Source organism: Dermacentor andersoni, chromosome 1 (genome assembly GCF_023375885.2).
Source record: "Dermacentor andersoni chromosome 1, qqDerAnde1_hic_scaffold, whole genome shotgun sequence".
NCBI classification, from domain to species: domain Eukaryota; kingdom Metazoa; phylum Arthropoda; class Arachnida; order Ixodida; family Ixodidae; genus Dermacentor; species Dermacentor andersoni.
The window spans coordinates 342,726,172-342,740,159 of NC_092814.1; the positions used below are offsets into that span (position 1 = coordinate 342,726,172).

The following is a 13,988-nucleotide window of genomic DNA, read 5'->3' on the forward strand; positions in this document are numbered from 1 at the left end:
CTAAGACTCACAGCATTAGTTTAGTAGTAAAACATTAATACCCGAGAATGTAGATGGGCAAACGGCCCTGCGGTAGCTGACCTGGTAGAGCATGGGGCGCATAATGCGAAGACGTGGCATGGTTCCCCACCTTCGGTACGTTGTTTTTGAGCCACATTTATTTCCAATGATCTATTATTTAATTCGGTTAGTGAGTACAAGTAACTTCCCCTATATTTTCCTTGATGTTATTGATTGTTCGCTTCTCATGATATGAGTACCCATATGCAGCTTATAGTGAAGCTGAAATGACGCCCCCCCCCCCCCCCCCCCCCCCGTTCCTCCCGTGCTGCAGCAGCTTTGATCGTGCATGCGGAACACAAGGGGTGAAATCTTCGCCCATCACTTATTGCGTCACTTTCAATTTACGCCTTCAGACACAACAAGCATTGCTAATCTTTGTAATGATTAATGATGTTTGATGCTTCCCACATATATCAGCGTTTCATCACATTCACATAACACGTGACGTACCCCACAACGCTCTTGCTTTTATTACACATCGGAGCTGACACATAATACAGCATTCACACAATGGCATGTACTGAACGCAGAAGCGCAAATGAAAAGCAGGCCTCGTTATTGGAAAGTCTATTCTGGGTACGCATGTCAAAAGTGCGGTACCCTAATGGACTCACTTAAGAACTGCAGGGGCTTGAGGGCGTTATGGCACGTTTATACTTTTTTTAGACTATACAGTATATAAAACTTTTAAAGTTGCCTGCGGCATTGTAACGCAATTATAATCCTTCAACTGGAATAATGGAAGAGGCTGATATCTGCGCGAGAAATCAAAATCCGTAACTGCCTTATTAATAAATAAATTTCTATTGAAGTTTTAACGGACTGCTTTATGCGGCACATATTCAGTTTAACAATGGTTGCTGGCGCTTTTGCAAGGCATATTCATTTTGATCGAATCCTAAGGGTGGCACCGTTTTCCAGATATTCACCGCCAAAGTTGCGCTACAACTCCTGTGTTGCATTTAAGCACAAGACTACCAGAACATCGCGGTACACGTACACGACCGCGAAACACACCGTAATAATTTCATTAGTTGTACTCCTTTTTTGCGATTGTTGATAGCAAGGGTATAGGAGAGGAGAGACTTCGGCACAGCTTGAAATCATCTCTTCTCGCATAACGACAGCGTTTTAGCGTAGACGCAACGCGAGTAGACAATCAAAACTATATTTATTGTTATATAAAAGAAGTAGTAGAACAAAAAGTGACGGATCCCGAAAGCAAAAGCGATAACATAAACTTCGTGGCCAGGCACGCGTACTCTTTCTAGGGAAAGAGTAGCCCACGTGACTTTGTTCGGCAACACTGGTCAGCTGGATGCGCAGCAGCTGCAGCATGCGATGCACGTGGCGAAGTGAGCGGTGCTCGCGGCGGTGCTGCTGCGTGCGATTCTCCGGCATCGAGCAGCCACCGCAGCGTCGCCGAAGGGCAGCACGCCGGCAGGTCGGGGCACTGTGAGGGTCAAATGTTAATCAACCACCCACCCGTGGGTCATACATTTATTTTAAAAATATATATAAAAAGAACTGTTCGTTGGATTAAAATCTCGCTCGAGGACGGTGACGAGGGTCGAAGTGCGCGGGCCAATTGCAACCAAATTGGGCAGAGAAATTCAGCGCTTTTTGCGCATGCAGGTAACCGGGCATGCGCGCATAGTCGTTAACGAGGAACATGTCGCTCTAGCAGTTGACGACGATTTTCCCTCACCCGCCGTTGTTACTTTGTGTCTGTGGAATTGGGCTGCTAAGCACGAGGTCGCGGGACCGAATCCCGGCCGCGGCGGCCGCGCATTACGATGGGGACGAAATGTGAAAAGGCCCGTGTACTTAGATTTGGGTGCACGTTAAAGAACCCGAGCTGGTCCAAATTTAGGGAGTCCCTAAATACGTCGTGAACCATAATCAGATCGTGGTTTTCGCACGTAAAACCCTACATTACATTTTTTCAACGATTCTCCCTCTGTCTTACGACCCTTGTTCCCTCATGTCTTCCTGTACTGCAGAATCTGTGGCTCGCAAGCAGTCGTTTCCGAACCCTTACCGCGGCCTATGCAAATTGTAAGTCTTGCTAAAACAATTCGATAAACGTGCAACATTGTCCATCTTGTTTTGCAAATGTTAATCGCGATATGTCATTAAATAAAGCTGAAACACTCACGCGCCAAGTAAAGGATAACTGAGTTCTAACAGTCGATTCCAAGTAGAACGTCGCCAATGGCCGATGTGCACATACCATACATTCCCTCCTCAATGACGCCAGTTGTGCTGCTGCGTGCGATTCTCAGGCGTCGAGCAGCTTCTGCAGCTTCGCCGAATGGCAGCATGGCCACAGATCGTCGCACTGCGACAGCACAAATCAAGCCCTTTGTCACCCGTGCGTGGCACTTGTGTGACAAATCCACTAACATGGCCCACGCTCACTCGAAGCGCTGTACAGAGGCGGGTATGAAATTATAAGTTCCGGGGCAGTCAGGCGACCGCAAGCCAATAGTTCCTAGCGAAATAATAAAATTTCAACAGGAACACCTGCACCATGAACACTACAACTCCTCCTTTATTCCAGTTGCGTCCAGCGTTCCTCAAGGGAGTGTGCTTTGTGCTTTGCTTTTTATAGTCTATATTATTGATATGCCTAACTGCATTTCGTCCTGAATAAGACTTTTCGCTGATGTTTGCGCTATTTGCCGCAAAATTTCAGCTAGCGCTAATCGTGAAGCATTCGAACCACACCTAAACGCATTGAGTCCATGGTGTTCAGACTGGCAAATGACCTCAAATTATGCTAAAGCTAAATGCATGTCATTTTCCCGCTCCTCGTCTCGTATTGCAACGTCATACTCTCTTCATTATAATATTGTTGAGGAGACACTTTGCAATGGAATCCAACATATGTTCGTCATCCCATTAACGTTACTCTTGCATCTATAAACTGCAAATTTGAAATAATCAAACACAGACTAAAGTAAGCACGTTTACACTTAAAAAAAGATCTTGCATATACACTGCATTAGTGACACCTCAAAATTGAACAGGCATGCGCCAGCTGGGATCCGAACCAGGACTCTATCGTGCGTAACCTTGAATACTTGTAAGCCGTGCTGCTTGCTTTATCTTTACAGATTATCCCCCGTACTCGAGTGCTGCATGTTTAAAGAATCGTGCCGAATTGCATCCGCTATCACTACGCCGCAAACACGCGCCCCTATCGCTCTTTCATAAACTTCACCATCACGAACGTTTGCATTGATGGCTTCTTTCACTCACGCTCTGTCATTTTCTCTCGCCGAGATCACCCTCTCTAAGTCAAAGCCCGGTCTATCACTCAGATCTTCGCGTGCAGCCATTTCATTTATACCCAGATTCATACTTAGCTAGAACAACCTACCATCAGATATTGCTTACTGAAGTTCACCCCGACAAATTTCAACAAATCCTGCGTACGTATGTCATAATGTGATGTCTCTGTGCAATGGATGAGTTATATTCTATGTTGTGTTCCTCCGGTACCTTTGCCACCCGGTAAATGTTGTTCTCGAATTATCCTCTTTGAGTGCCTTTTACGTATTATGAATTCTAGGTGTCTCATTTTTCAAATTTCTTCTATACTCCTAATTTGGTTTTATCCAAACTGTGATTTTAGTACACATAGAATGTGTCTGCGTATTTAGTCACGTATTTAGGCGCGTTTGTTGCATTTTCCTCAGAAATTGTGATGACAGTACGTTCGTGTTCCCCCGTCCCCCAATTCGAATGCCCTCTTCCGCAGGGCATTCAATGCTGTTATTGAATATATATATATAAATAAATAAATGAATAAATAAATAAATAAATAAATAAATAAATAAATAAATAAATAAATAAATACAGGTCATTTACAGTGTATTTCCCTTCGTACTTCTACGTACGAATTCCTTAGGAACTCTAAGTCACTGTTCAACTGTTTCGCTGAAACAGCGCAGCGTTCATCATCGGCTGCTCGAAATTCTATTGTTCGTGGGCAAAGTTGTAATTTCGTTTCCATACGCTATTTATATTGACACAACAAAAACGTGAAAGCTGCTTCAACTGGTTTTGTTTTTTTCTCGTGGCTAACATGTGAAAAATGGTTCCGGTGATTTCACATATGATCGGTCAGACACAATAGCACCACCGAAAAGCGCATGCTGTAGAATGAGCGGCCACAGCTGAATACAATGAGGTGGCGCCACCAGCAATTTCCCCGACGTTGTACAGTTTCCGCGATACGGAAAATATTGACTTGAGCACACATTTCCTGTGCTCGTACAACGTACTGTATTTTAAACTGTGCGGTACTCTAGGCCAAGGGATGGGGAAATAATTTACGTATAAAAATTGAAAAGAACACACCGTGGAACGGTGCCCTGTCTTATACTCATTTCTGTGCATTTACTGCTGAGGAAGTGAAGTCTTTCATTGTAACACATTGCCGTCTGTTTGAAAGGCAAAGCGTAATTATATCGAAAGATTCGTCAAAGAACCTACACTTTGGAGGATTCTCTGTAAGAATGTCATAACAAACGGTGTTACTTGATTTATATCGATAAATATTACGACTTTTCACGATTATGGGAGAACTGAACAGGGCAATCTTACGGAAACAGTAAAATATCAGTCGCTTACTGTTTTACGCATTGTTCCAATTTTATGCTTTGAAAGAACAAGACAGTGTTTTTTGAACACAAGAAAACGTCAGCAGTACTGCGGGACTTCTTCCTGCAGTGGTGCAAAAGTCGCGATTTGGTTCCGTAGCCTTCGTTTTAGAGCCAAAAATAGTTGTCGACAAAGATAAAGCTGCTAGAATTATTTTCTTTCTTATCGTAAAGACCGACGTTCACTCAATGGAAGAAACATATGTAAAGAAGGCGTATATTATTAACTGGACAAGCAGGTACTTTTTCGATTTAAAGGGAAGCTGAAACCTTTTCCAGACGAAATGAGTGGACTGCAGTAGGTCGTGGTTTTCAACCCTCTGAAGTCGAATATCGCATCGAAATTGAGCGAAAGAAAGCGCAAACACGTTTTATTTCGAAGAAAAGTGCAGCAGCACACACGCCCAGCTCGCACGCCTCGTTTCCGCCTGTGATTGGTCGGGCGCCTCGTGACGTCAACAATGGTGTTCGTCCGGACCGACTGCTGCCGCTACACACAAAGCACGATGCAAGGTAGTTTGGTGCTGTTTTGCTGAGACGGTCATGGAAAATTTCGAGAGCTTGCGTTTCTCTGAGGAGTTCGGCGTTAAGTCCAAACTCCACGAGAGCGATTTTGCGCGTGAGGGTGACGGGCGACGGCTTCGAGCGACAAAACGGGCCGTCGCATGAACAGATCGCTGGGTGTTGTCGCTCGATCGCTCGTTTCTAGAAATCTAGAGCTCGTCGCTCGTGGCCCGGAAGTACTATGAGCGACTAGCCAATAGTGCGAAGCCGGAACTGGATGTACATAACTCAAATATTACTGTTTGTCGCACGGAACGAGCAAACTATTGAATTTTACACGTGCAAGAATAAGACCCTAGTGCAAAACCTTCAGAAATATTTTATGCTCCTTTTTCAGTAAAATACATCAACCTAAGTTGATAAAGCAAGCGTCACGCTAGTTTCGGCGCGTATATTGGTGCCCTCACATCGGGAAGTCGTCGCTCAAAGCCGTCGCTCGCGCGGAGTTCGGCTTTCAGGCGACGAGTGAACGCGATAGCCATCGCCTCGCTTGTCGCGCTGTCGCTATCGCGTTGCAAGATCACTTGTGAGTGGTCTATACTTTACTACCTACATGTACGAGCCGATTGCGAAGAGCCGGCCTCTCCAAGAAGCAAAAAATGCTGGCGCAAGCACTGCTTTCCACGCGAACGAAAGTGTTAGCACCTCCTTGTGTTGGAAATGTTCTTTGGCGAGTATGTTTTTTGCTAAGCTGCATTCAGCGTTCCAGTGAGTACGTTTCTGGGCAAACAACTGTAGTGTTATGTTCCTGCATGCCTCCTTGTAGAACGCAAGCGGTGATGCGATCTTCGGCATTTGTGCGCTGCCCCAAAGCTGTCGGCAATCTTCACAGACGGTTTAAACGCGGGAAAAGTTTACCGGCTGTTGTAGCACGTGTAGTCTATAGAACCTTCATCAGCGCGCCATCGGCACGCTACTCGGAACCGGCGAATTCCGTCGGCTACGTGAGATGGTCGATTTCTCTATGTGTGCGAAAGAAGGGGGAGCGCAGCGTCCTGGCGTGAGCAGGCTTTCCAACACATGCAAATTTTACGCTTGCACTGCGTTATGGTAGCTGCAAGCAGGCTGTTTCACAACCCACGTGCGAATAGAAAATTCGCGGCGCCTGACGATGAAACCTGCGTCAAGGGTGGGAGATAAACATGCACCTTCCGTTCAGCGTGCTAACACGAATGAGAACCCAAAGCACACATTATTGATAAACTCCGGTAGTAATCGTCACGGAAGTGGTTAGAGCACAACACTGTTGTTCTTGAGCGCTTGAAGTTGTTTCGCTTCACAGCAGCCTCCCACTTAGCTGAAAGCCTCTTGTCTTGGAGGAACTAATGGAACATCGGAACATCGTCGCGGCCGCTGCTGTTCGTGCAAGCGTAGGCTGCACAGAACGCCGGCACGATCGGCTTACAAGTTCAATTGATGCTGCGCACGTCAACTCCCCCTCCTATATACACACAAAAAAAGGAATGTAGGGTCGAGCGCAGCAGATTGGGACGGCGCGCACGCAGAAATAAGCCCGGTCAGGCACGGTCGCGGAGACTGCGAAGGAACGGAACACCAGTGCTGACGTCACTACGCCGCGGTTTCCGGTCTCCGCTCGCATCGTCAGCGTCAGCAGCAGCGCGCGGCGCTAGACGGGGGGCGGAGCTACACCGCAATTTTAACCGAGGATTGCGTCGCTCCTAAGTGAAAAATCGCCCACAACATTTTACCTGCATGGTTTATAAGGTTCCCACATCCGTATATGAGCGTCTTATTGAATTCGACAGAATATTCAGCTTCTCTTTAAGGTTTCTTTGTCGAACCGTGAGAATGACTTATACCTACTCTCTGTAACCCGCCGTGTTTGCTTAGTGCCTATGGTATTGCGCTGCAAAGCAGGAGATCGTGGGAACTAATCCCGACCATGGTGGGCGCATTTGAATGGGTGCGAAACGCGAAAAAACCCGAACAGTTAGGCTTAGCTGCACGTTACAGACCAACAGGAGGTGAAGATTATTCCGGAGTCCCAAACTACGGCGTGCGTCATAATCAGATCGTGGTTTTGTAATGTAAAACGCCATAATAAAAAAAAAAACATCATGAATATTCTCTAACGAATGCACCAAATTCTAAAGATATACTTGAACACTTGAAATGCCTCTCAGTTTTTCCTGATGAGTAGATGTCTTCTAATCCAAATAGGAAAATAGGCCAACACAGTGCTTCTTGTGGTACACTCTGCTGGTTCCTACGGCACCCCAAGTCGGTTTACAGCGATGCGGAGCCCTCCGGCATTGGAGCCGTAGAAATACTGCCCTAGCCGAACGTGCTAGCTGCTGCCAGAGCCATCAGAGTAGCCGCGTTATCCAGCTTTCCTAGGATCTCTGTGGCGCTGTCGTGTGGAAGGCATACAGCACCGCCTGCTAATGCTCTCTGCTGGAGCGCGGCGCTCTGAATAGACCACGCGAATGTGTTCAGAACGCCTGGTTTCGACCAGCCGAACGCAAACTGCATCCTTAAAGCGCCCCAAAGAGGCCACTCTCCTGTAAATTCAATATAGAAATATCACGTGACACTTTACTATGGGCGCCTATGAAATCACCTTGACGGCAGCAGATCTTTTAACACTGATGGCGAATGAAGAAACACAACTTGACATCATTTGGAAGGGGCAGGGACTTTCTTACCTGAGCCAGAAGCACGGCAGGAGGCTGGAGTTGCCACCTGCTGCTCCTGCTGATCCCAGAGGGCAGCCCAACATGGCGTCATGGTGCCACTTGCGCTGGCAGACGTGGCGAGGAGACCTGCTGCTGTCCTTGTGGCGCCCGGGCAGCCGGAGCGAAAACTGGTCGGTCGATGCCCGCTGCGTAGCCCCGCCAGCATAAAGTCGGCTTCTATATTTTGTCAGTATGCGCAACTACGTAATGAAAAAGCCATTTAAGTAAAATGATTTTTTCGCTTCTCTAAATGATTCAGTTAGCTATCAGGGCCGCTATAATGTAAAAGTATTCCAAACATTTCTATTTCAATTCTGAAATCAGCCCTCCACGATTGGTCAAAAGCTTTTTTCGACCGATAGCCCATCTTCTGAAAAACCTTGTACGCAATGATTATGCATCAGTTGACCGAACAAAAGAAAAATGGTAATTTCTCATTCGACGGCTTTTCGACATTAGCTCGCGGCTATTGGTCAAAAGTTTTCGGGCTGCACCCTCTTCACCTGTTTGTCACGCGACGTCAGAAAACCGCAAGAACTCAAAGCGTCAAAGTGACGTGTACGCGTTAAAGATGCATTTATATACCGAACAAGTCTGAAGTTTCTTCTGAATAGCCGCAGCCTGCCCCGTCCCCAAAGGAATAAAAGATGGCTGCCACCGATCCTTCAGGCACTGGCTACTCGCACCTGCCAGAAAGCATGGGTTTATTCGCGGATAATAAACTGCTTGCCTGGCCGTGCAACCTTTTTGAGCACTTTCGGCACGTTTACGATCCCGCTGTTCCAACTCTTCTTTGCTGAGGATTCGTTTTAGCGGCATTCTTAACCTTCCGTTGCACGACGTCGCGATTTTCGACCAGCCACCTCAAGGTAAGTACAGAAAGCGGATCAATCGCAGACGCCGACACCACCCTTTCTACCTGGTTATTTCTTACAGTACGGTGGCTCGATCCCATCGAAGCGCTGTGCACTTGAGCGTGCTCCTCGCCTCCTGCCAACCAATTACAAGTGAAACACTTCAACGTAGGCAATATTATTCATTTCGTAATCAAAGAAAAGTAGGAATGTTTGATTGGGCTGTTCAGGCAGCGCTGCGGGTCAACGAGTGATGCTTGCGTCGGCGTTTGAGCAAACTTGACGTCGGAAGTTTGGAATAAAAACATATTGGAATAGTTTTACGTTATACGCGCCGTGCACGCCGACGGACGCGCCACTGGTGGCGACCTTGCGCAGAACACGCGGGAGAGGAGCCTGGCGCGCGCCGTAGTTTGTTGTGTCGTTGATCGTGCTTCTCTGTCTTATTCACGTTTTCAGAGCAAGATAGGCAACACGATTCGCATGTGTGGGGTGGCCAAAGCCTCAGGGAATGTCGAAGAAGAATTGTTGCAGGGTGGGGGGCTCAAATACCGGTGAAAACGTGCCGGCGATACGGCTCTAATCATTCCCGGCTAAGCCTCATCAGCGGGAGCAACGGTAGCAAAAATGAACCGTCGTTTCGAAGGGAAATTTCTTGCTCTCATCCTTTCCTTTGTCTCGTCGGTGTTTTTTTCCACTCGATCATAGTTAGACGCGTGAGCAACGAAGTTCGTCTGCAGTGCAGCATGAGGTTTAAAGGCATTTCGCTAAAGTTCGGAATGCTGTTTGTCCCTTATATTGTTTTCCGCTTTTTTACCGCGTTGCACTAGCTAGGCAGCACGACTGCACGAGCGCATTGCGTTGTGTGTTAAAGCTACTGAAGTTTGCAAGAACTGAAATTGTTGGTTTCATGTGGCGCGGTAAATCCTCGCACCAGCTCTTCATGTTTTTACATCTATTTTATGCGAAGCTTCGCACATGTTTAACTGTTGCTAGTTGCTCCATGCATAACTCTTGTCGATTCTTTTGAGCTGCGAAGTTTTCACCCTGCCTTATTTGTAAAGGGTTAAATCACGCTGTGTCTTATCGGAATGATACCAAGGAAGTGCTTCTTTAACAGTTTTATTCTTTTCGCCCGAGGGCATCTTAGATATTGTTTGCGTTTTTGGAAATGTGTTTAGAAAATAGGTAGTTCAGGGCGAGAATTGCTGATAGCTGCTGCATATGGTATTTTTGTTCCATTTCTTGCTGAAAAGTTCGCGTCCCGTTTGGGAAGTCATCACACCTCGATGCTGCCTGAGCAAACTTAACACGCAGAGTGATTTTTTTGTTTCACAACCTAGTCCCTTCTTGCATGTGAGTTTTGTACTCAACTGAATTCTTTCTTATATTTACGCTGCAGACGACTAAACCGGGGCTTGCCGCCAGCGCTCATCTACTTTGACTGGCGCTGCTCTACCTTTAAATATATCATGTGGCACCTCTCTCTAGTAATATAAAGAAGTACTGCAAGTTAGTCAGTCTTTAGCTTTGTACGTTTCCAAGTAGCTCTCTTAGGGAATTTAAAATTGCACAAACTGCAGCGGGAATGGTAGTTCATCGGCGTATGCAGCAGAAATGCATTGGCAGTACAGCACTAACACGCGCTTTTATTAACCCGTGTGTTTGGTGACTTCTTTGGGTAGTGTACGCGTTTCCATCAATAAATTGGCAATTACTCTTCTTGAGCAACTTCGACTGCACTTATCGGCGATGTCACATGTATTCATCGGCAGAAAAATCACAACGGCATATGCAGAGATTGCACCGTGTGGATTTGTTTGATATAAGTCTGCACTAACGACAGGTGTTTATTATTCAGGTACAGAAGCAGCATTGCGGCAAGGGCAGAATAAAAAAAACCATCGAGAGATCGCATCACTCAGCAAAATTAATCGCCTAGTCAACATGAGCTCCACGTCATGTAAATGGGCTTCATGGCGTTTGTCTGCGGGGCACACCTTGCACGTATGGGGACCATGTTGTCCCAAACACCGGTAACATCGTGTTCATACCCGATCGCACAGAGGTCAGCATCTTCCCTACAGCTGGCACCGCAGAAGAAGCAGCCTGGCACCCGAACAAAGGAGAAATCGCAGTCGCGAACTTCAGCCATCCTTGCTGCAAAGGGTTGTCGTCTGCTACTGCTCCCGCTTGTACTGTTGGAAATGTCCGCTAGGTGGCTTTCAGTGGCGCCTCTATAGGCGGTGCACGAGGCGTATAGGGCGCCAGGTCTTTATTATTATTATTTTTTTTTTTTTTTTGGCGTGGGTCTCGCGGGAGTTAGGTGTCGGAACTGCAATTCAATGATGAGTCGCACTACTCTGGCAATAATTTTACCGCCGGGGGTTATTTACCGTGCTACGAATCCATCTTGCACGTGCATTTCTAAAGCTGGCCCCGATAGGAATTCCCCCCCCCCCCCCCCCCCCCCCGTCTAGGACCTAAGACATGACCTCGACCTCTAGACAGCGACAGGATGGCTATTGGGCTCCCATGACAGCTTATTACCTCATCGAATTTTAGTTCCTACTATTATTCAGTCTTTATTAAAAACGTAGAACCACGGCCACTGCGTGGACAAAATATCCGCACAAAAGATGGATTAATATTTCTAAAACTTATATTTGTAAAACGTACTTACAATTACCTGCGCTAAGACTCCAACGTTAGGATTAAAATTAATAAACAAAAATACAGGAGAGACCGTTCCATTCTCACTGATGAATATTGTGAGGAGGTTTTCAATACAGACTGATAAATGAGAGAAAGGCAGCATGGCCCACTTTATACTCAGTATGAAGATATCCCATGACGTAGCGTTCTATCTGCGTGTATGAAATAATATTGACGGCAGGGCAGCTACATACACTCACGGCGAATGAACAAACATCACTTGCCAGGGCTCTGCAGGAGCGCAGCCTTTCGTGCCGGAGCCAGAAGCACGGTAGGTTGCTGCAGTTGCCAGGTGCTGCTGCTGTCCCCACAGCGCAGCCCGACATGGCATCATGGCGGCACTTGCTCGGGAAGATGTGGCGAGGAGACCTCCTGCAGTCCTTGTGGCGTCTAGGCAGCCGGAGAGATAATTGGTCGGTCGAAGCCCGCTGCCTAGCCCCGCCAGCACGACGTCGGATGGAGAGTGAAACCGGACGGCGGACCCCATCAATGCGCCGTTGACGTCTTGCGTGAGGGTGCCTTGGCATCCGGGAACGCGTGAAGGACTTCAGAGCGGCTGAAGGGGCCATCGTCTCCGTGGTGCTCGCTCGGTTGGCTGGTGGCTCTCGTGCAGCGTCTCGTGCAGCGTCGAACGCAGAAGGGCGCTTCGTCTTTTACTCGCACGTGATCCTCGCACACAGACGACGGGCATCGCTATGAATATGCTTATTAATACGAAAATGGAATGTGTTTATTGTCACGAACATCCGCACAGAGGTACGATAGTTGTATACACACTTAACTTTTAGAAAAGTGGCACTTTCGCGGACTCATATGATATATGGCGGCCGGCTTTTTGGAACGATGTTCATATTTTTACGTTTGCGCGCCGCAGCAGAGGGAAGAGTATTTTACAAGTGCGGTCCTTTCATCGACAGTCATGGTGGCGTTTTTTGTCATTGAATTGACAAACTTTTCTCCTTAGGTTTAATTTGTAAGGAAGCAAAAAAAGGGGGGAATCTGTACAAAAAAGCTAATCAAGAAGAAAGCCAGAAATAAAGGAAACCAGATACAGGGAACGTAATACGTGGCAGAATTCAATCATTGTCTCCGCCTCTGTAGCCAATGTAATACGACCATGCGCAAGAGACTTTGGTAATCAGACAATGATGTCGCTGTCATTACAGAAAGGCAATGCGACTTACAGTGTAGGTTGACATTATCTTAAAATATGTACTAGTGCATCTCAAGTGCACCGCTTTCATGCTTTACTTGCTTCGAATTATCCTTAACATGTGAGGCAGAAAAACAATGAAAGAAAAATTCGGCAGAACCTATTTATTTATTTATTTATTTATTTATTTATTTATTTATTTATTTATTTATTTTGATATCACGCGTTTATCGGCTAGAGACAACGGCAGAGCGCGGCGAGCGCGAGCACCAACAACAGCAACCGTCTTCTTTCTCTTCGTCTTCCGCTGGCACCCGTTTTTCTCACTGCAGTCACTCCCCGCCAAAAAAGTATTAGTCCTGGCGACCTATGGAACAGCAAGCACTGGTCGGTCGTAGTGCGGCGTCAGTCGGTCGACACGAACAGTTTCACGTCCGCGATGCCGTTCTTCCGCAGATGGCTCAATAGACACATTGACGTAGTTGACCGGAGACGTCTGTTGTGGAACCCGGAAAGGGCCGTCATATTTTGAGCTGAACTGTGTAGAAAGGCCAGGAGTAGAGGAAGGAACGCGGAGCCATACCAGCGTTCCAGGTGAATACGAAGGAAAAGTCAAGCTTGTGTCACGGCCATGTTTCTGGCTGGCGTGATTTTGCGCGGTAAGTGGGCGAGCGATCTGACGACATTCTGCGGCATAAGTGGCGGCTTCAGACAGAGTCGTAGATTCGGAAGCGTTGGGGCGATACAAAATAATTTTGTCCATAAGCGAGGACCGTCTTGTCTTCTATTGTCTTGTATCCTAAACAGTGGCGCATACCCGCTATAGGGGAATGGCAAAGAAGCAGGCGGTTTTCCGTATGCTTTGAAGTTAAGCAAAACTAGATCTGAATAATAGAGCGTGGGACTATACAACTGTAATTTCGAAGTGTAATGAAAATATGGTTAAGAATTTTAATAAAGTAAGTTAACGTAAGGAAATTAAATAATAGCCATAAACAACAGCCGTCTTCTTCCTCTTCGTCTTCTGCAGGCGCCCGTATTTCTCAGTACAATTAATTAATTAATTAATTAATTAATTATTTATTATTTACTTACTTATTTATTTGTTTATTTAGTATGCTTCAAAAGTCCCTAAACGGTACGTTACATGAGGGTTGGGCACATATTGAACAACGATAAATATCTACGTTAAGTGATTAGCGTTGAAACTATCGCTTTGAGCTATTAACCTAGTATATTGAGCACTGGAGAGACATTCAATGGCGTCTTTCAT

General features: G+C 46.4%; 1 long non-coding RNA gene across 1 annotated transcript; it reads right to left on the reverse strand.

The window, feature by feature from the left end:
* Window positions 1-1,148: 1,148 nt before the first annotated feature.
* On the reverse strand, window positions 1,149-8,125 carry LOC129381287 (uncharacterized). Its single transcript, XR_011892325.1, has 3 exons — window positions 7,964-8,125; window positions 2,297-2,404; window positions 1,149-1,516 (listed from the first exon to the last, which is right to left on the reverse strand). It is a non-coding gene; the product is annotated as an uncharacterized lncRNA (long non-coding RNA).
* Between the last annotated feature and the right edge of the window lie 5,863 nt (window positions 8,126-13,988).